This window comes from Pristiophorus japonicus, chromosome 20, assembly GCF_044704955.1.
Source record: "Pristiophorus japonicus isolate sPriJap1 chromosome 20, sPriJap1.hap1, whole genome shotgun sequence".
Taxonomy (NCBI): domain Eukaryota; kingdom Metazoa; phylum Chordata; class Chondrichthyes; family Pristiophoridae; genus Pristiophorus; species Pristiophorus japonicus.
Genome location: NC_091996.1, coordinates 77,797,112 through 77,817,459, shown reverse-complemented (window position 1 = coordinate 77,817,459; position 20,348 = coordinate 77,797,112). Strand labels below are relative to the sequence as shown.

The 20,348-nt window shown below is 49.4% G+C and overlaps 2 protein-coding genes and 1 long non-coding RNA gene across 10 annotated transcripts in view; 2 read left to right on the top strand and 1 right to left on the bottom strand.

Annotated features, from left to right (window-relative positions):
* LOC139232601 (oocyte zinc finger protein XlCOF20-like) overlaps window positions 1–4,109 on the bottom strand; it is a 58,683-nt gene extending 54,574 nt beyond the window's left edge. For both annotated transcript variants that reach the window (XR_011588047.1, XM_070863032.1), the window contains exon 1: window positions 4,019–4,109. The gene's annotated coding sequence lies outside the window, so the exon portion shown is untranslated. The remainder of the gene's footprint in view (window positions 1–4,018) is intronic.
* LOC139232625 (uncharacterized) overlaps window positions 1–20,348 on the top strand; it is a 973,018-nt gene that overhangs the window by 343,787 nt on the left and 608,883 nt on the right. The window lies entirely within an intron of this gene.
* LOC139232598 (zinc finger protein 436-like) overlaps window positions 3,864–20,348 on the top strand; it is a 40,437-nt gene continuing 23,952 nt past the window's right edge. For all 7 annotated transcript variants that reach the window (XR_011588045.1, XM_070863031.1, XM_070863030.1 and 4 more), the window contains exons 1-2: window positions 3,864–3,946; window positions 18,024–18,212. The gene's annotated coding sequence lies outside the window, so the exon portion shown is untranslated. The remainder of the gene's footprint in view (window positions 3,947–18,023; window positions 18,213–20,348) is intronic.

The following is a 20,348-nucleotide window of genomic DNA, read 5'->3' as shown; positions in this document are numbered from 1 at the left end:
AAAAAAAAACCACAAAAAAAACCCCCAAAAAAAACAAAAAAGGGCCTTGTAAATGTCTTGTGTGTGTCATCCAGGTCGGGTGGCACGGATACATGTTTTATGTTTTGCAGGTTAACTCAAAAGAGTTTCATGCACAAGGGACCAATCGTGAAGCAGTAGAGGCGTGTCCTGCACAGTTGGAGCTGTGAGCAGTGAGGGAAGCAGCTAGCAACTTGAGCTCCTGCCTGGAGAGCCCTGAGACCAGCCCAGGAACAGAAGGAAGGAAGGGGCTTCAACACCAACTTTACCCAGAGGGAGAGGAGGAGAAAAGAAAACATTTCACTGCTCCAAGGCCGAGAGGTGGGCACCGGAGGGACTGGAGTGCATCATCACGCCCGGCAACCAAATTTTAATTTGATTTTACGTTTTAAAGTTTAATTTGTTTTAATTGCCGGTGCTTTTAGTGTCCCCCTCTCCTTTTATAGGGGGCACTGGAAAAATTTGATTTTAGCGCCCCAAAAAAAACCACAAAAAAAAAAAAAGGGGCCTTGAAAATGTCTGCTGTGTCACCCAGGTCGGGTGGCATGGTTTTAATGTTTATGTTTTTGCAGGTAAACTCAAAAGAGTTTCACTGCTCCAAGGACGAGGTTGCAGCCCCTGTTCCATTATTTGAAGGGGCTGCTCCTGAAATTCTGGCTGCACTTCAGTCCCACTCTCCTGATCTTTGGGCACCCTGTGCGGAGGGGAGCGGGTAGGTCCGAGGGCCTCCTCGTAGGACTGCTCCTGGGCACGGCCAAGGGTGCCATCAGCCGGTCCAGGCAGCGGGCGGTCGAGGGGGTCGTTCAACCTGACTGCCTGCCTCTCTTCCGCTCTTACATCCGGTCCAGGGTGTCCTTGGAGATGGAGCACGCGGTGTCCACCGGTACGCTCGCGGCCTTCCGCGAGAGGTGGGCACCGGAGGGACTGGAGTGCATCATCACGCCCGGCAACCAAATTTTAATTTGATTTTACGTTTTTAAGTTTAATTTGTTTTAATTGCCGGTGCTTTTAGTGTCCCCCTTCCCTTTTATAGGGGGCACTGGGGAAAATTGTGATTTTAGTGCCCAAAAAAAAAAACCAAAAAAAGAAAAACACAAAAAAAAACAAAAAAAAGGGGGAAAAAAAAAAAAGGGCCTTGTAAATGTCTGGAGTGTCACCCAGGTCGGGTGGCACCGTTTAATGTTTTGCAGGTGAACTCCAAAAAGAGTTTCACTGCTCCAAGGAGAACCACCCCAGATGCTGCAGCCATCATCTTATTGATGCTCGAGGGGCCAAATCTCCTATTTCTTATGATCTCATGTATTCATGACACAGATCCCCATCCTGCAGCTGATGGCCTCCCTGCAGTAAGATGGTCGCCGCGCATGCTCCCTGCCCTGCAGCGGGGCAATGGAACGCATTGCGACGTCGAGGAAGCCCCGCCCCTGTCGCTCCCTGCGGCGAGCGGACCCGTGGTGCCCAAAGATGGCGGCCGAACTCCCGCAACCCCCGACAATAACCAAGGCCCGTCCACGCCCGAAGGTGCCCCGCAGCCGCCACCGACTCGGCAGCAAAATCTCGCTGCCCGCACATATCCGTGAGTCCGCAGGGAGGCTGGGCGCGCTGCCCAGGCCGCTCCTCCATCCTTCGCGGCAGCTGTGAAATGTCGTCAGTCCGCGGGCAATCTCCCACAATAGGCTGGCCCCGCGCCTGCGCACAACTCCGCCCCGCCTCACCAAAGCCACCGAGCTCAAAGGCCGCGAGCGGAGCCTGCCAACAAACCGCCAACCGTCTGCCCGCGTGCAACACTCAGCCCGCAGCCAATGGCGAGGCAGCGCGGGGCACCAGCCCACGCTGCTCCGCACCAATCAGCGGCAGGGGGCAGGGCTGCAGCACCAATCAATCAATGGGCGAACAATCCAGGGCACACGGTGCTGAAGGGAAAGTGTCTCTGGCGACAAAAACAGAAGACGCTGGAAGTGTCCGCGGCTCAGGTAGCAACAGAGTTAATGGTTGGTCACACCTGGAGAGTGTTGGGAAAGAACAGATCCTAAAGGATCATCATAGGCAGTCCCTCGAAATCGAGGAAGACTTGCTTCCACTTTAAAAATTAGTCCTTAGGTGGCTGAATAGTCCAACAGGGGAACCACAGTCCCTGTCACAGGTGCGGCAGACAGTGGTTGAGGGAAAGGGAGGGTGGGACTGGTTTGCCACACGCGCCTTCCGCTGCCTGCGCTTGATTTCTGTATGCTCTCGGCGATGAGACTCGAGGTACTCAGCGCCCTCCCGGATGCACTTCTCCACTTAGGGCGGTCGTTGGCCAAGATCTCCCAGGTGTCGGTGGGGATGTTGCATTTTATCAGGGAGGCTTTGAGGGTGTCCTTGTAACATTTCCTCTGCCCACCTTTGGCTCGTTTGCCGTGAAGGAGTTCAGACTAGAGCGCTTGCTTTGGGAGTCTTGTGTCTGATATGTGAACAATATGGCCTGCCTAACGGAGCTGATTAAGTGTGGTCAGTGTTCAATGCTGGGGATGTTGACCTGGTCGAGGACGTTAATGTTGGTGCGTCTGTCCTCCCAGGGGATTTGCAGGATCTTGCAGAGACATCGTTGGTGGTATTTCTCCAGCAACTTGAGGTGTCTACTGCACATGGTCCATGTCTCTGAACCATCCAAGAGCACGGGTATTACTACAGCCCTGTAGACCATGAGCTTGGTGGCAGATTTGAAGGCCTGGTCCTCAAACACCCTTTTCCTCAGGCAGTCAAAGGCTGTACTGGAGGCGGTGTTGAATCTCGTCGTCAATGTCTGCTCTTGTTGATAAGAGATTCCCGAGGTATGGGAAATGGTCCACGTTGTCCAGGGTTGCACCATGGATCTTGATGACTGGAAGGCAGTACTGTGCGGCAGGGGCAGGCTGGTGGAGGACCTTTGTCTTACGGAAGGCCTATGCTTTTGTACGCCTCAGTCAATACGTTGACTATGACTTGGAGTTCAGCCTCTGTATGTGCGCAGACGCAGGCGTCATCCGCGTACTGTAGCTCGACGACAGAGGTTGGGGTGGTCTTGGATCTGGCCTGGAGACGGCGAAGGTTGAACAGGTTCCCACTGGTTCTGTAGTTTAGTTCCACTCCAGCAGGGAGCTTGTTGAGTGTGAGGTGGAGCATGGCAGCGAGGAAGATTGAGAAGAGGGTTGGGGCGATGACCCAGCCCGGTCTGAACGTGGATTGGGTGTGTAATGGATCTGTTGGTAAGGATCACCCACCACCCCTGAGCTCACTGACCTACATTGGCTCCCGGTTCAGCAACGCCTCGATTTCAGAATTCTCCTCCTGGTTTACAAATCCCTCCACGGCCTCGCCCCTCCCTATCTCTGTGATCTCCTTCAGTCTCACAACCCCCGGCCCTCCCCCTGAGATAGCCTCTAATTCTGGCCTTGACCATCCCGGATTATAATCGCTCCACCAGCGGTGGCCGTGCCTTGAGCTGCCTGGGCCCCAAGCTCGGGAACTCCCTCCCTAAACCTCTCCCTCTCTTTCCTCCTTCAAGACGCTTCTTAAAAGCCGCCTCTTTGAGCGGCCTGTCGCTCCCCGGCCTTCATTGATTGTTGTGTCTCGGGGCTCAATGTATTTGTCCTGGAACACTCTCACACCGCGCGCTGGGAAGCGCCTTCCGGCCTTTTGTGACGCTGTATAAATACAAGTTGTTGTTGTTGCGGCTCAGCCAATCAGCGGCACAGGTCCCGCCCCTCGGGCTCCCCGATTGGTTGGAGGACCCGCCACCGGCTCGCTCCTCCCGCCATCGGCTCGCTCCTCCCGCCCCGCCCCGCTCGCTCCCCATTGGTCGGAAGCTCCCGTCAATCAGGCCGTGGGCCCGGGTCACGTGTCCCTCGAGCTCGCTCCGCCAAACTGTGTAAAGTGGTGTCGGGGACCCGGATGTGCGGACTCTCAGGTTTGGATTTCCCTTTATTCTCCCCCTCCCCCCCGCGCGATTCTCTACCCAATCGGAGCGGAGAAAACTCACTTTACGTCACCGATCGCGGCTCTTTAACGGACACAAACAACTTTCCCCGGAAGGCCCCACGCCGACCCGACTCCGCGCCACAGGACCGATCGCGCAGGCGCAGCTCCGAGTGTGGGGGGCGGGGGCGGTTGGTGTACTCTGGGCATGCGCGATTATTACCACAAGCGGCCGAGAGGGGGCGTTGTGCCAGGAGCGCGGTTCCCGGTGCGCAGGCGCGGACTCAGGGCTGTCAATCACCCATCAGGCAGTTCGGCTGTTGGTGAGACCTGTGACGTCATAGAACCCCAGACAGTGACATCACAGAAGGAGACCATTCGGCCCATCGTGTCCCTGCCGGCCGGCACAGGGCTCTCCAGCCTAATCCCACTGTACAGCTCTTGGCTTACACTGATATAAGGCTGACATTTATATAGCGCCTCTCACCGCCACCAGATGTCTCAAAGTTCTTTACAGAGAATGAAGTTCTGTTGGAACGTAGTCACTGTTGTAATGTGGGAAATGCGGCAGCCAATCTGCGCACAGCAAGCTCCCACAAACAGCCATGTGGTTGAGGGATAAATATTGGCAGATGGAGTATAATGTTGGAAAGTGTGAGGTCATGCACTTTCGCAGAAAAAATCAAAGAGCAAGTTATTATTTAAATGGAGAAAGATGGCAAAGTGCTGCAGTACAGCGGGACCTGGGGGTCCTGGTGCATGAAACACAAAAGGTTAGTATGCAGGTACAGCAAGTGATCAGGAAGGCCAAAGGAATCTTGGCCTTTATTGCAAAGAGGATGGAGTATAAAAGCAGGGAAGTCTTGTTACAGTTTTGCTACAGCTGTACAGGGTATTGGTGAGGCCACACCTAGAATACTGCGTTCAGTTTTGGTTTCCATATTTACGAAAGGATATACTTGCTGTGGAGGCAGTTCAGAGAAGGCTTACTAGGTTGACTTGTGAGGAAAGGTTGAGTAGGTTGGGCCTCTACTCATTGAAACTCAAAAGACTGAGAGGTGATCTTATCAAAACGTATAAGAGTATGAGGGGGCTTGACAAGGTGGATGCAGAAAGGATGTTTCCACTGGTGGGGGAGACGAGAACTAGAGGGCATGATCTTTGAATAAGGGGCCGCCCATTTAAAACTGAGATGAGAAATTTCTTCTCTCAGGTGAATCTGTGGAATTCGCTGCCTCAGAGAGCTGTGGAACCTGGGACATTAAATAAAATTAAGACAGAAATAGACAGTTTCTTAAACAATAAGATGTTATGGGGAGCAGGTAGGGAACTGGAGCTGAGTCCCTGATCAGATAAGCCATGATCTTATTGAATGGCAGAGCAGGCTCGAAGGGCCTTATGGCCTACTCCTGTTCCTATTTCTTATGTTCTTATGACACCGGGGATAACTCCCCTGCTCTTGTTTGAAATAGTGCCATGGGATCTTTTACAGCCACCAGAGAGAGAGAGTAGATGGAGCCGTCTCATCTGACAGTGCAGCGCTCTCTCAGCACTGCACTGCAGTGTCAGCCTACAAGTCCCTGGAATGGGACTTGAACCCACAACCTTCTAACTCCGAGGCGAGAGTGCTACCCACTGAGCCACAGCTCACCCCTGTGCTAAGCGAAATAGGTCCTTGCTATCTACTATATCCAGGCCCCTCATAATTTTATATACCTCAACTAAGTCTCCCCTCTAAACCTTCTTTCAATTACTTTAAAGCTATGCCCCCCCAGTCATTGACCCCTCGGCTAAGGGAAATAGGTCCTTCCTATCCACTCTATCTAGGCCTCTCATAATTTTATACACCTCAATCACGCCTTCCCTCAGCGCCTCTTTTCCGAAGAAAACAACCCCAGCCTATTCAATCTTTCCTTGTAGTTAAAATTTCCCAGTCCAGGCAACATCCTCGTAAATCTCTGTACACTGTCTGGTGCAATCACATCTTTCCTGTAATGTGGTAGCCACAACTGCATGCATTGCTCTAGCTGTGGCATAAATAGATACCTGGGAGTGAGTTACAGGCTGGAATCTAATCGATAGGATTTGAGGATTTATATATAGAATAACAGATAACCGGGGAGTGAGTTACAGGCTGAAATCTAATCGATGGGTTTGGGGGGGTTTATAAATAGAATAACAGATACCCAGGAGTGAGTTACAGGCTGGAATCTAATCAATGGGTTTGGGGGGGTTTATAAATAGAATAACAGATACCCGGGAGTGAGTTACAGGCTGGAATCTAATCGATGGGTTTGGGGGGGTTTATAAATAGAATAACAGATACCCGGGAGTGAGTTACAGGCTGAAATCTAATCGAGGGGTTTGGGTGGTTTATATGTAGAATAACAGATTCCCAGGAGTGAGTTACAGGCTGCAATCTAATCGATGGGTTTGGGTGGTTTATATGTAGAATAACAGATACCCAGGAGTGAGTTACAGGCTGGAATCTAATCGAGGGGTTTGAGTGGTTTATATGTAGAATAACAGATACCCGGGAGTGAGTTACAGACGGCAATCTAATCGATGGGTTTGGGTGGTTTATATATAGAAATACAGATACCCGAGAGTGAATTACAGGCTGAAATCTAATCGATGGGTTTGGGTGGTTTATATGTAGAATAACAGATACCCGGGAGTGAGTTACAGGCTGGAATCTAATCGATGTGATTGGATGGTTTATGATACGTCCTTACTATACAGTATAAATGCACACGAGGCCCATGCTTGAGAGAAGGTCAGTCTGTGACCTGTCCTTTATTCCTGAGCGCTCAAGTCCAGGAAGTGGGTGGAGCTTCCCCTTTTATATTTGAAGGTCTAGGTTAGGAGTGTCTCCCACAAGTTCACCACCTAGTGGTCAGTGTTCTCACGGTGTACAACTTAGGTCAGTTTATACATGGGTTACAATGCTGGTTGAATACATGACATCACCTCTCCCCCCAAAGTCTTATTGGGATCACAGGTTGAGTCTCTCTGGTGGTTTACGCTCCCTTGTAGAGCGCCTGAGTTGGGGCTCCGGCTGTTGGGCGCTGGCCTGAGTGTCTGCTGTTTGCGATGTCTCAGGCCTGTCCGGACTGCCCACAGTGACTGGGCTCTGCTCCCTTTGGTTCCTGTGTTCGGTCACCTGTGGTGGAGTGAACTCTACATCGTGTTGTTCCTCTGCTTCTTCTATGGGGTTGCTGAATCTTTTTGTTTGATCCACGTGTTTGCGGCAAATTTGTCCATTGGTAAGTTTATTTACCAGAATCCTATTTCCCTCTTTGGCAACCATAGTGCCTGCGAGCCATTTGGGCCCTGCAGCGTAGTTGAGGACAAAAACAGGATCATTTACATCAATACATCGCGCCCTCGCATTCCTGTCATGGTAGTCATATTGTGACTGGCGCCTGCTCTCGACAATTTCTTTCATGGTGGGGTGTATAAGGGATAACCGGGTTTTGAGCATCCTTTTCATTAGCAGCTCTGCGGGTGGAACCCCTGTGAGCGAGTGTGGTCGGGATCTATAGGCCAATAGGAGGCGTGATAAGCGGGTTTGTAGGGAATCCCCTTGGATTCTGAGCATCCCCTGTTTGATTATCTGCACTGCTCGTTCTGCCTGGCCGTTTGAGGCCGGCTTGAACGGTGCCGTTCTGACATAGTTAATTCCATTGCCTGCCATGAAGTCCTGGAATTCAGTGCTTGTGAAGCACAGGCCATTGTCGCTGACCAAGATGTTCGGTAGACCGTGGACGGCGAACATTGCCCGTAGACTTTCTACCGTGGCAGAGGATGTGCTTGAATTTAAAATGTCACACTCGATCCATTTGGAGTAGGCGTCTACTACAACCAAAAACATTTTCCCCATGAAAGGACCTGCGTAGTCCACATGGATGCGTGACCAAGGCTTGGCGGGCCATGGCCAGGGGCTAAGGGGGGCTTCCCCGGGCGCATTGCCCAGCTGGGCACACGTGTTAGTGAGAGCGGAGCGACCTATCAAAAGCCCAGCGGGAGATCGAGAGCCAGCGGCAGTTGGTGAGAGGGGAGCGACCTGTCAAAAGCCCAGCGGGAGATCGAGAGCCAGCGGCAGTTGGTGAGAGGGGAGCGACCTATCAAAAGCCCAGCGGGAGATCGAGAGCCAGCGGCAGTTGGAGAGGTGGCAGCAGTGTCGGAGCGGCCTATAAAAGGCGACCGGTGCAGCTACAGCGGGAGAGAAAGCAAAATAGAAGTAGAAAGGAATCAAAAAGTGACGTCACAGCCAATGGGGTAAGTGATTGGCTGGTGATTGGTGAGTAGCTTTTCTTTTATTTTTTATATCAGTAAGTGAACTTTAGCATTGTTAGTACCAATTTAAGGTTATCTAAGGTTAAGGCATGGCAGGAGAGCTCGGTCACATGATATGCTCCTCCTGTACCATGTGGGAACTCGGGGCTACATGTGTGGGAAGTGTATCCGCCTCGAGCTCTTGACGGTCCGCGTTGCGGAATTGGAGCTGAGGGTGGATTCACTCTGGAGCATCCACGATGCTGAGAATGACGTGAGTATCACGTGTAGTGAGTTGGTCCTACAACAGGAGAAGGGTCCACAGCCAGATAGGGATTGGAAGACCAGCAGGAAGAGCAGTGCAAGAAAGATAGTGCAGGGATCCCCTGTGGTCATCCCCCTGCAAAACAGATACACCGCTTTGAGTACTGTTGGGGGGGATGACTCATCAGGGGAGGGCAGCAGCAGCCAAGTTCATGGCACCGTGGCTGGCTCTGCTGCACAGGAGGGCAGGAAAAAGATTGGGAGCGCGATAGTGATAGGGGATTCGATGGTGAGGGGAATAGATAGGCGTTTCTGCGGCCGCAACCGAGACTCCAGGATGGTATGTTGCCTCCCTGGTGCAAGGGTCAAGGATGTCTCGGAGCGGGTGCAGGACATTCTGAAATGGGAGGGAGAACAGCCAGTTGTCGTGGTGCACATTGGTACCAACGACATAGGTAAAAAAAGGGATGAGGTCCTACGAAAAGAATTTAAGGAGCTAGGAGCTAAATTAAAAAGTAGGACCTCAAAAGTAGTAATCTCGGGATTGCTACCAGTGCCACGTGCTAGTCAGAGTAGGAATCGCAGGATAGCGCAGGTGAATACGTGGCTTGAGCAGTGATGCAGCAGGGAGGGATTCAAATTCCTGGGACATTGGAACCGGTTCTGGGGGAGGTGGGACCAGTACAAACCGGACGGTCTACACCTGGGCAGGACCGGAACCAATGTCCTAGGGGGAGTGTTTGCTAGTGCTGTTGGGGAGGAGTTAAACTAATATGGCAGGGGGATGGGAACCTATGCAGGGAGACAGAGGGAGACAAAAAGGAGGCAAAAGCAAAAGACAGAAAGGAGATGAAGAAAAGTGGAGGGCAGAGAAACACAAGGCAAAGAACAAAAAGGGCCACTGTACAGCAAAATTTTAAAAGGACAAAGGGTGTTAAAAAAACAAGCCTGAAGGCTTTGTGTCTTAATGCAAGAAGTATCTGCAATAAGGTGGATGAATTAACTGTGCAAATAGATGTTAACAAATATGATGTGATTGGGATTACGGAGACGTGGCTCCAGGATGATCAGGGCTGGGAACTCAACATCCAGGGGTATTCAACATTCAGGAAGGATAGAATAAAAGGAAAAGGAGGTGGGGTAGCATTGCTGGTTAAAGAGGAGATTAATGCAATAGTTAGGAAAGACATTAGCCTGGATGATGTGGAATCTATATGGGTAGAGCTGCAGAACACTAAAGGGCAAAAAACGTTAGTGGGAGTTGTGTACAGACCTCCAAACAGTAGTAGTGATGTTCGGGAGGGCATCAAACAGGAAATTAGGAGTGCATGCAATAAAGGTGCAGCAGTTATAATGGGTGACTTTAATATGCACAAAGATTGGGTGAGCCAAACTGGAAGCAATACGGTGGAGGAGGATTTCCTGGAATGCATAAGGGATGGTTTTCTCGACCAATATGTCGAGGAACCAACTAGGGGGGAGGCCATCTTAGACTGGGTGTTGTGTAATGAGAGAGGATTAATTAGCAATCTCATTGTGCGAGGCCCCTTGGGGAAGAGTGACCATAATATGGTGGAATTCTGCATTAGGATGGAGAATGAAACAGTTAATTCAGAGACCATGGTCCAGAACTTAAAGAAGGGTAACTTTGAAGGTATGAGGCGTGAATTGGCTAAGATAGATTGGCGAATGATACTTAAGGGGTTGACTGTGGATGGGCAATGGCAGACATTTAGAGACCGCATGGATGAATTACAACAATTGTACATTCCTGTCTGGTGTAAAAATAAAAAAGGGAAGGTGGCTCAACCGTGGTTACCTCGGGAAATCAGGGATAGTATTAAAGCCAAGGAAGTGGATCACAAATTGGCCAGAAATAGCAGCGAACCTGGGGACTGGGAGAAATTTAGAACTCAGCAGAGGAGGACAAAGGGTTTGATTAGGGCAGGGAAAATGGAGTACGAGAAGAAGCTTGCAGGGAACATTAAGGCGGATTGCAAAAGTTTCTATAGGTATGTAAAGAGAAAAAGGTTAGTAAAGACAAACGTAGGTCCCCTGCAGTCAGAATCAGGGGAAGTCATAACGGGGAACAAAGAAATGGCAGACCAATTGAACAAGTACTTTGGTTCAGTATTCACTAAGGAGGACACAAACAACCTTCCGGATATAAAAGGGGTCAGAGGGTCTAGTAAGGAGGAGGAACTGAGGGAAATCCTTATTAGTCGGGAAATTGTGTTGGGGAAATTGATGGGATTGAAGGCCGATAAATTCCCAGGGCCTGATGGTCTGCATCCCAGAGTACTTAAGGAGGTGGCCTTGGAAATAGCGGATGCATTGACAGTCATTTTCCAACATTCCATTGACTCTGGATCAGTTCCTATCGAGTGGAGGGTAGCCAATGTAACCCCACTTTTTAAAAAAGGAGGGAGAGAGAAAGCAGGGAATTATAGACCGGTCAGCCTGACCTCAGTAGTGGGTAAAATGATGGAATCAATTATTAAGGATGTCATAGCAGCGCATTTGGAAAATGGTGACATGATAGGTCCAAGTCAGCATGGATTTGTGAAAGGGAAATCATGCTTGACAAATCTTCTGGAATTTTTTGAGGATGTTTCCAGTAAAGTGGACAAAGGAGAACCAGTTGATGTGGTATATTTGGACTTTCAGAAGGCTTTCGACAAGGTCCCACACAGGAGATTAATGTGCAAAGTTAGAGCACATGGGATTGGGGGTAGTGTGCTGATGTGGATTGAGAACTGGTTGTCAGACAGGAAGCAAAGAGTAGGAGTAAATGGGTACTTTTCAGAATGGCAGGCAGTGACTAGTGGGGTACCGCAAGGTTCTGTGCTGGGGCCCCAGCTGTTTACATTGTACATTAATGATTTAGACGAGGGGATTAAATGTAGTATCTCCAAATTTGCGGATGACACTAAGTTGGGTGGCAGTGTGAGCTGCGAGAAGGATGCTATGAGGTTGCAGAGTGACTTGGATAGGTTAGGTGAGTGGGCAAATGCGTGGCAGATGAAGTATAATGTGGATAAATGTGAGGTTATCCACTTTGGTGGTAAAAACAGAGAGACAGACTATTATCTGAATGGTGACAGATTAGGAAAAGGGGAGGTGCAACGAGACCTGGGTGTCATGGTACATCAGTCACTGAAGGTTGGCATGCAGGTACAGCAGGCGGTTAAGAAAGCAAATGGCATGTTGGCCTTCATAGCGAGGGGATTTGAGTACAGGGGCAGGGAGGTGTTGCTACAGTTGTACAGGGCCTTGGTGAGGCCACACCTGGAGTATTGTGTACAGTTTTGGTCTCCTAACTTGAGGAAGGACATTCTTGCTATTGAGGGAGTGCAGCGAAGATTCACCAGACTGATTCCCGGGATGGTGGGACTGACCTATTAAGAAAGACTGGATCAACTGGGCTTGTATTCACTGGAGTTCAGAAGAGTGAGAGGGGACCTCATAGAAACATTTAAAATTCTGACAGGTTTGGACAGGTTGGATGCAGGAAGAATGTTCCCAATGTTGGGGAAGTCCAGAACCAGGGGTCACAGTCTAAGGATAAGGGGTAAGCCATTTAGGACCGAGATGAGGAGAAACTTCTTCACCCAGAGAGTGGTGAACCTGTGGAATTCTCTACCACAGAAAGTAGTTGAGGCCAATTCACTAAATATATTCAAAAGGGAGTTAGATGTCGTCCTTGCTACTAGGGGGAATCAAAGGGTATGGCGAGAAAGCAGGAATGGGGGACTGAAGTTGCATGTTCAGCCATGAACTCATTGAATGGCGGTGCAGGCTAGAAGGGCTGAATGGCCTGCTCCTGCACCTATTTTCTATGTTTCTATGTTTCTATGTTGCACCTGCGAACACAAAGTTCCAGATCTGCATCTATCCCTGGCCACCAAACGTGTGACCTGGCAATTGCCTTCATCGTGACAATGCCCGGGTGCCCATTGTGGAGTTCTCTGATGAATACCTCTCTGCCCATCTGGGGCATGACTACGCGGTTTCCCCACAGTAGGCAATCGGCCTGAATCGAGAGTTCAGCCTTGCGCCTGTGAAATGGTTTAAATTCCTCAGGGCATGCCCTGTACGTGGCTGCCCAGTCCCCATTCAGGACACATTTCTTGACTGGAGACAATAGAATGGAGACTATTTGTCCAGACTTTAATTTGACGGACTGTCACGGGTGAGCCTTCGCTTCCGAAAGCTTCAACAGCCATGACCATCTGAGCAGCATGCTCGGTAGCCCCCTCAGTGGTGGCTAGTGGGAGCCTACTGAGTGCAGCGGCGCAGTTTTCGGTGCCCGGTCTGTGCCGAATTGTGTAGTCATAGGCGGTTAACATGAGTGCCCACCTCTGTATGCGGGCCGATGCGTTTGCATTTATGGCCTTGTTGTCGGCCAAAAGGGACGTTAGGGGTTTGTGATCTGTCTCCAGCTCAAATTTCCTGCCAAACAGGCACTGGTGCATTTTCTTTACTGCATATACACATGCGAGCGCCTCCTTTTCTACCATCCGGTAGCCCCTTTCTGCCTGGGACAGATTCTGGAGGCATAAGCTACCGGCTGTAACTGACCCTTGGCATTGACATGCTGCAACACACACCCGACACCATAGGACGACAAATTGCATGTTAACACAAGTTTCTTACATGGGTCATATAGAGTTAACAGATTGTTGGAACATAACAAATTGCGTGCTCTATTAAAAGCCCTTTCCTGGCTGTCCCCCCAGACCCATTCGCAAGCTTTGCATAGGAGCATGTGTAGCGGCTCTAGCAGCGTGCTTAATTTGGGAAGAAAGTTACCAAAATAGTTCAGGAGCCCCAGGAATGAACGCAGCTCCGTCGTGTTATGGGGTCTGGGTGCTCTCTGGATCGCTTCCGTCTTGGACGCAGTAGGGCTGATCCCGTCTGCTGCTACCCTCATCCCCAGGAATTCTACCTCTGGAGCTAGGAAGACGCACTTCGCCTTTTTCAGTCGCAGCCCTACCCGGTCCAGTCTGTGTAGCACCTCCTCCAGGTTGTGGAGGTGTTCTTCAGTATCGTAACCCATAATGAGGATGTCGTCCTGAAAAACCACCGTCCCTGGAATCGACTTGAGGAGGCTTTCCATATTTCGTTGGAAGATCATGGTGGCCGAGCGAATCCCCAACGGACATCTGTTGTACTCAAACAACCCCTTGTGTGTCGTGATGGTGGTCAGCTTCTTTGACTCACTCGCCAGCTCCTGGGTAATGTAAGCTGAGGTCAGGTCCAATTTTGAAAAAAGTTTGCCACCGGATAGCGTCGCAAAGAGGTCCTCCGCTCTCGGTAGCGTGTACTGGTCTTGGAGTGACACCCGATTGATGGTGGCCTTGTAATCGCCACATATCCTGACCGACCCATCCGCCTTGAGCACCGGCACAATCGGGCTCGCCCGGTCACTGAATTCGACTGGCGAGATGATGCCTTCCCTCAGCAGGCGGTCCAATTCACCTTCTATCTTTTCCCGCATCACGTACGGCACCGCTCTGGCCTTGTGGTGTACTGGCCTGGCGTCCGGGTTTCTGTGAATCACTACCTTGGCCCCCATGAAAGTGAAAATGACGGGTTGAAATAATGAGTCAAATTTGTCCAGGATCTGTGAGCATGATACTCGCTCCACAGAGGAAATTGCATTGACATCGCTCCATTTCCAGTTCATGACAGCAAGCCAACTCCTCCCCAGTAGTGCGGGACCGTCCCCTGGGACAATCCAGAGTCGCAGTCTCTTCTCCGAATCTTTGTGGGTCACGACTACCGTGGCGCTGCCTAGCACCAGAATGATCTGCTTTGTGTAAGTCCGTAGCTGTGCATCAATCGGCGATAATTTTGGCCTCCTGGCCTTGGACGCCCACAACTTTTTGAACTGTTTGATACCCATCAGGGACTGGCTGGCCCCCGTGTCTAACTCCATTGATACTGGGATGCCATTGAGGAGCACTTATCATCATTATCGGTGGCGTCCTGGTGTATGAACTGTATACGTGCTCCACATGAACTCGCTGAACTTCAGCTTCCAGCGATTTCCCCCAGCGTTCATTTCTGCAATTTCTTCAGGTATTTTGCTCACCTCTGCAAACTCCGGCTGAGTGTATGCCTCCACACCTCCAACATGAGCTGCGGTTTGAAACAAAAGGTCCCTTGCCAGTCGATCGTCCCTGACTGCCCCTGTTATTGCCCTTGAGTGCGCCATTAACAGGTGTTGATGGCCCCATTACTGGCCGCATTGTCCTTGATCTCCCCCTCTGGGTTCGACTACATGTTGGGGCATGCCCGACTGCCCTTGTCTGCCTGGAGAACTGTGTGCTGCTTTAACAATGTTGAAACTCTGTCCCAACCATTCCTTAACACAGTACCTCTCGTCTGTTCTGCTAGTGACCATGCTCGCGTGGTTTAAATCCCAGTTTCTTGTCGCCATTGATACGTCCTTACTATACAGTATAAATGCACACGAGGCCCATGCTTGAGAGAAGGTCAGTCTGTGACCTGTCTTTTATTCCTTAGCACTCAAGTCCAGGAAGTGGGTGGAGCTTCCCCTTTTATATCTGAAGGTCTAGGTTAGGAGTGTCTCCCACAAGTTCACCACCTAGTGGTCAGTGTTCTCACGGTGTACAACTTAGGTCAGTTTATACATGGGTTGCAATGCTGGTTGAATACATGACAGTTTATATATAGAATAACAGATACTCGGGAGTGAGTTACAGGCTGGAATCTAATCGAGGGGTTTGGGGAGGGTTTATATATAGAATAACAGATACCCAGGAGTGAGTTACAGGCTGAAATCTAATCGAGGTATTCGTGTGGTTTATGTATAGAATAACAGATACCCGGGAGTGAGTTATAGGCTGGAATCTAATCGAGGTGTTCGGGTGGTTTATATATAGAATCACACATACCTGGGAGTGAGTTACAGGCTGGAATCCAATCGAGGTGTTCGGGTGGTTTATATATAGAATCACACATACCCGGAAGTGAGTTACAGGCTGGAATCTAATCGAGATGTTCGGGTGGTTTATATATAGAATAACAGCTACCCGGGAGTGAGTTACAGGCTGGAATCCAATCGAGGTGTTCGGGTGGTTTATATATAGAATCACACATTCACACATACCCGGGAGTGAGTTACAGGCTGGAATCTAATCGAGATGTTCGGGTGGTTTATATATAGAATAACAGATACCCGGGAGTGAGTTACAGGCTGGAATCTAATCGAGGTGTTCGGTGGTTTATATATAGAATAACAGATACCCGGGAGTGAGTTACAGGCTGGAATCTAATCGAGATGTTCGGGTGGTTTATATATAGAATAACAGATACCCGGGAGTGAGTTACAGGCTGGAATCTAATCGAGATGTTCGGGTGGTTTATATATAGAATAACAGATACCCGGGAGTGAGTTACAGGCTGGAATCTAATCGAGGTGTTCGGTGGTTTATATATAGAATAACAGATACCCGGGAGTGAGTTACAGGCTGGAATCTAATCGAGATGTTCGGGTGGTTTATATATAGAATCACACATACCCGGGAGTGAGTTACAGGCTGGAATCTAATCGAGGTGTTCGGGTGGTTTATGTATAGAATAACAGATACCCGGGAGTGAGTTACAGGCTGGAATCTAATCGAGGTGTTCGGGTGGGTTATATATAGAATAACAGATTCCTGGGAGTGAGTTACAGGCTCGAATCTAATTGGGGTTGGTTTATATATAGAATAATGGCTACCCGGGAGTGAGTTACAGGCTGGAATCTAATCGAGGTGTTCGGGTGGTTTATATATAGAATCACAGATAACTGGGAGTGAGTTACTGGCTTGAATCTAATCGAGGGGTTTAGGTGGTTTATATATAGAATCACACATACCCAGGGTGCATCACAGGCTGGAATCTAATCGAGGGGTTCAGGTGGTTTTCTATAGAATCACACATACCCAGGAGTGCAGCACAGGCTGGAATCTAATCGAATGAGTTACAGGCTGGAATCTAATCGATGGGTTCGGAGGGTTTATATTTAAAATCCACATACACTACATCAAATGCACTACGCTCATCGATCCTCCTTGTTACCTCTATGGGAGCTATCCAGTTAGTTCCACTCCCCTGATCTTTCCCCGTAGCTCTGCAAATATTTTTCCTTCAGTATTTGACTTATGGAGGAAAGGTTCAGTAGGTTGGGGGTTGATTTATGAGGAAAGGTTGAGTAGGTTGGGCCTCTACTCATTGGAATTCAGAAGAATGAGAGGTGATCTTATCGAAACGTATAAGATTATGAGGGAGCTTGACAGCATGGATGCAGAGAGGATGTTTTCACTGATAGGGGAGACTAGAACTAGGGGTCATAATCTTATAATAAGGGGCCGCCCATTTAAAACTGAGATGAGGAGAAATTATTTCTCTGAGGGTTGTAAATCTGTGGAATTCGCTGCCTCAGAGAGCTTTGGAAGCTGGGACATTAAATACATTTAAGACAGAAATAGACAGTTTCTTAAACGATAAGGGAATAAGGAGTTATGGAGAGCGGACAGGGAAGTGGACCTGAGTCCATGATCGGATCAGCCATGATCGTATTAAACGGCGGTGCAGGCTCGAGGGGCCATATGGCCTACTCCTGCTCATATTTATGTTCTTATTTATCCAATGCACTTTTGAAAGTTACTATTGAATCTGCTTCCACCGCCCGATCAGGCAGTGCATTCCAGATTGCAACAACTCGCTGTTTATACAATGTTACCTCATGTCGCCTCTGCTTCTTTTGCCAATCACCTGAACTCTGTGTCCTCTGGTTACTGACCCTTCTGCCACTGAAAGTGTTTCTCCTTATTTAGTCTATTAAAACTGTTCATGATTTTGAACACTCTGTCAAATCTCCTCTTAACCTTTTCTGCTCCAAGGAGAATAACTGCAGCTTAGAAAGAAACATAGAACATAGAAAATAGGTGCAGGAGTAGGCCATTCGGCCCTTCTAGCCTGCACCGCCATTCAATGAGTTCATGGCTGAACATGCAACTTCAGTACCCCATTCCTGCTTTCTCGCCATACCTCTTGATCCCCCTAGTAATAGCCTCTCCAGTACATCCACATAACTGAAGCCCCTCATCCTTCGTACCATTTTAGTAAATCTCTTCTGCACCCTCTCTAAGGTGTAGACATCCTTCTGAAAGTGTGGTGCCCAGAATTGAGCACAATGTGTCAGCTGAGGCCTAACCAGTGTTTTATAAAGGTTTAGCATAACTAAACATCAAATGCTGATATTTGTGTGATGGGGTTTAGACGGGCGAGGTTTATCCAGTCAGTTGGATGTGAGCTGAAACATGTGCACTTGGAGCGGAGAGCCAGGGACACACTGTGTAACCAGGCACAGACACTCTGCATAGCCCACACATCACTTGTTTCCCACTTGGCCCAAAAGGAATATATTAAATGCAACAATTCATTTGATTTGACTTTAAATAGTTTTGTTTATAAATTTACTCATGCTTCTCTAATTTTATTTCTTAATTCAGATTCACGGCCTCATTTTATTTCTTCCTCTGAGCCTCTCAACTTCATCTGGCAGCGTAATGTTGGCGAGTGGTGATTGATTGCCCTGGGAACCAACAGGAAGAGAGCTCAGAGGCCGTCGGGCCCAGGGAACAGCGTGTTCTGTAACCAATCGCGGTGCTTGAGGGGTGGATCCTGAGTCGGCCAATCAAGTGAGTCTGTGTTAACCCCTGTTAAACAATTTATCTTTTAAAAGTTAAATCGAGATTTCTTTTGTCAACAAAACAGTTTAACATCTGTCAGTATTTTGTTTCCCTGGAGTTCCTATTATGAGTTTCAGACACTTCAATGCCAAGCGGACCAGGTGTTTAAAGGTCATTCATTTCCCTCTTTCCATGTCGCTGTTAGTTAAAGGTTCAGAGATTGATTTCCCCTCATTATCCATCTTTAGTAGTTAAACAAAAATCCTTCCTGTTTGTGAGTCACGTTCTGCACTGGGGGAGAAGGCTGGTGGCTTTAGCCTTTAAAATACTCCACCTCTTATTCAAACCCCTCCAAGGCCTCACCCTCCCTATCTCTGTAACCTCCTCCAGCCCACCAACCCTCTTAATAAGGAGAACAATTTTCAGTGTCAGAAGATTCAGTAACCAGAGGACATAGATTTAAGGTGATTGGCAAATGAACCAGATGCTACATGAGGGGACAAATTAAGCAGCGAGATGTTATGGCCTGGAACTGCCTGAAAGGGTGGTGGAAGCAGATTCACTCGTTACTTTCAAATGGGATAAATACTTGAGTTGAAACATTAGCAGCGTTATGAGGCAAGAGCAGGGGAATGAGACTAATTCAACAACTGAGGAGGGGCAAGAGAGGAAAGAATGTTCCAGAGAAACTAGAACTGTCTGTTCAGAATATCTATCCTGGGCAGGGTAGGTCAGTCCATGGAATGTACACCCTGGGCAGGGTAGCTCAGTCCATGGAATGTACACCCTGGGCAGGGTAGGTCAGTCCATGGAATGTACACCCTGGGCATGGTAGGTCAGTCCTATGGAATGTACATCCTGGGCAGGGTAGCTCAGTCCATGGAATGTACATCCTGGGCAGGGTAGCTCAGTCCTTGGAATGTACACCCTGGGCAGGGTAGGTCAGTCCATGGAATGTACATCCTGGGCAGGGTAGGTCAGTCCATGGAATGTACACCCTGGGCAGAGTAGGTCAGTCCCATGGAATGTACACCCTGGGCAGGGTAGGTCAGTCCATGGAATGTACATCCTGGGCGGGGTAGGTCAGTCCATGGAATGTACACCCTGGGCAGAGTAGGCCAGTCCCATGGAATGTACACCCTGGGCAGGGTAGGTCAGTCCATGGAATGTACACCCTGGGCAGGGTAGGTCAGTCCATGGAATGTACACCCTGGGCAGGGTAGGTCAGTCCATGGAATGTACATCCTGGGCAGGGTAGGTCAGTCCCATGGAATGTACATCCTGGGCAGGGTAGGTCAGTCCCATGGAATGTACACCCTGGGCAGGGTAGGTCAGTCCATGGAATGTACATCCTGGGCAGGGTAGGTCAGTCCATGGAATGTACATCCTGGGCAGGGTAGGTCAGTCCATGGAATGTACACCCTGGGCAGGGTAGGTCAGTCCATGGAATATACATCCTGGGCCATGTGGGACATCCTGGATGACCACGTTGTGGGAAGTGTCGCCAGCTGGAGCAGCTTGAGCTCCGGGTTTCGGAGCTTGAGCAGCAGCTAGCATCACTGCAGTGCATCCGCGAGGCTGAGAAATTCGAGGTTGGCACATATCGGGAGCTCTTCACCCTGCAGCTTAAGAGTGTGAAGGCATAGAGGGAATTGGAGAGCGCCAGACAGACGAAGAGGACCTGGCAGGTAGGGCAGAAGTCCCCTGACTCGTTAACTGGTTTTCAGTTCTGGATACTGGTGAGCGCGATGGTTGCTCTGGGGAGTGCAGCCAGTGCCAAGTCCTTGGCACTATGGGTAGCACAGGAGGGAAGGAAGAAGAGTGGAAGAGCAATAGTAGTAGGGGATTCAATAGTTAGGGGAACAGGCAGGCACTTCTGCGGCTGCAGACGTGACTCCAGGGTTGGTACCTCTATGGTGCCAGGGTCAAAGTTGTCACTGAACCGCTGTATCATCAGCAAACTTGGCTACATTACGCTTGGTCCCTTCATCCAAGTCATTAATATAGATCGTAAATAGTTGAGGCCCCAGCACCTATCCCTGTAGCACTCCACTAGTTACAGTTTGGCAACCGGAAAATGACCCATTTATCCCGACTCTCTGTTAGAAACATAGAAAATAGGTGCAGGAGTAGGCCATTTGGCCA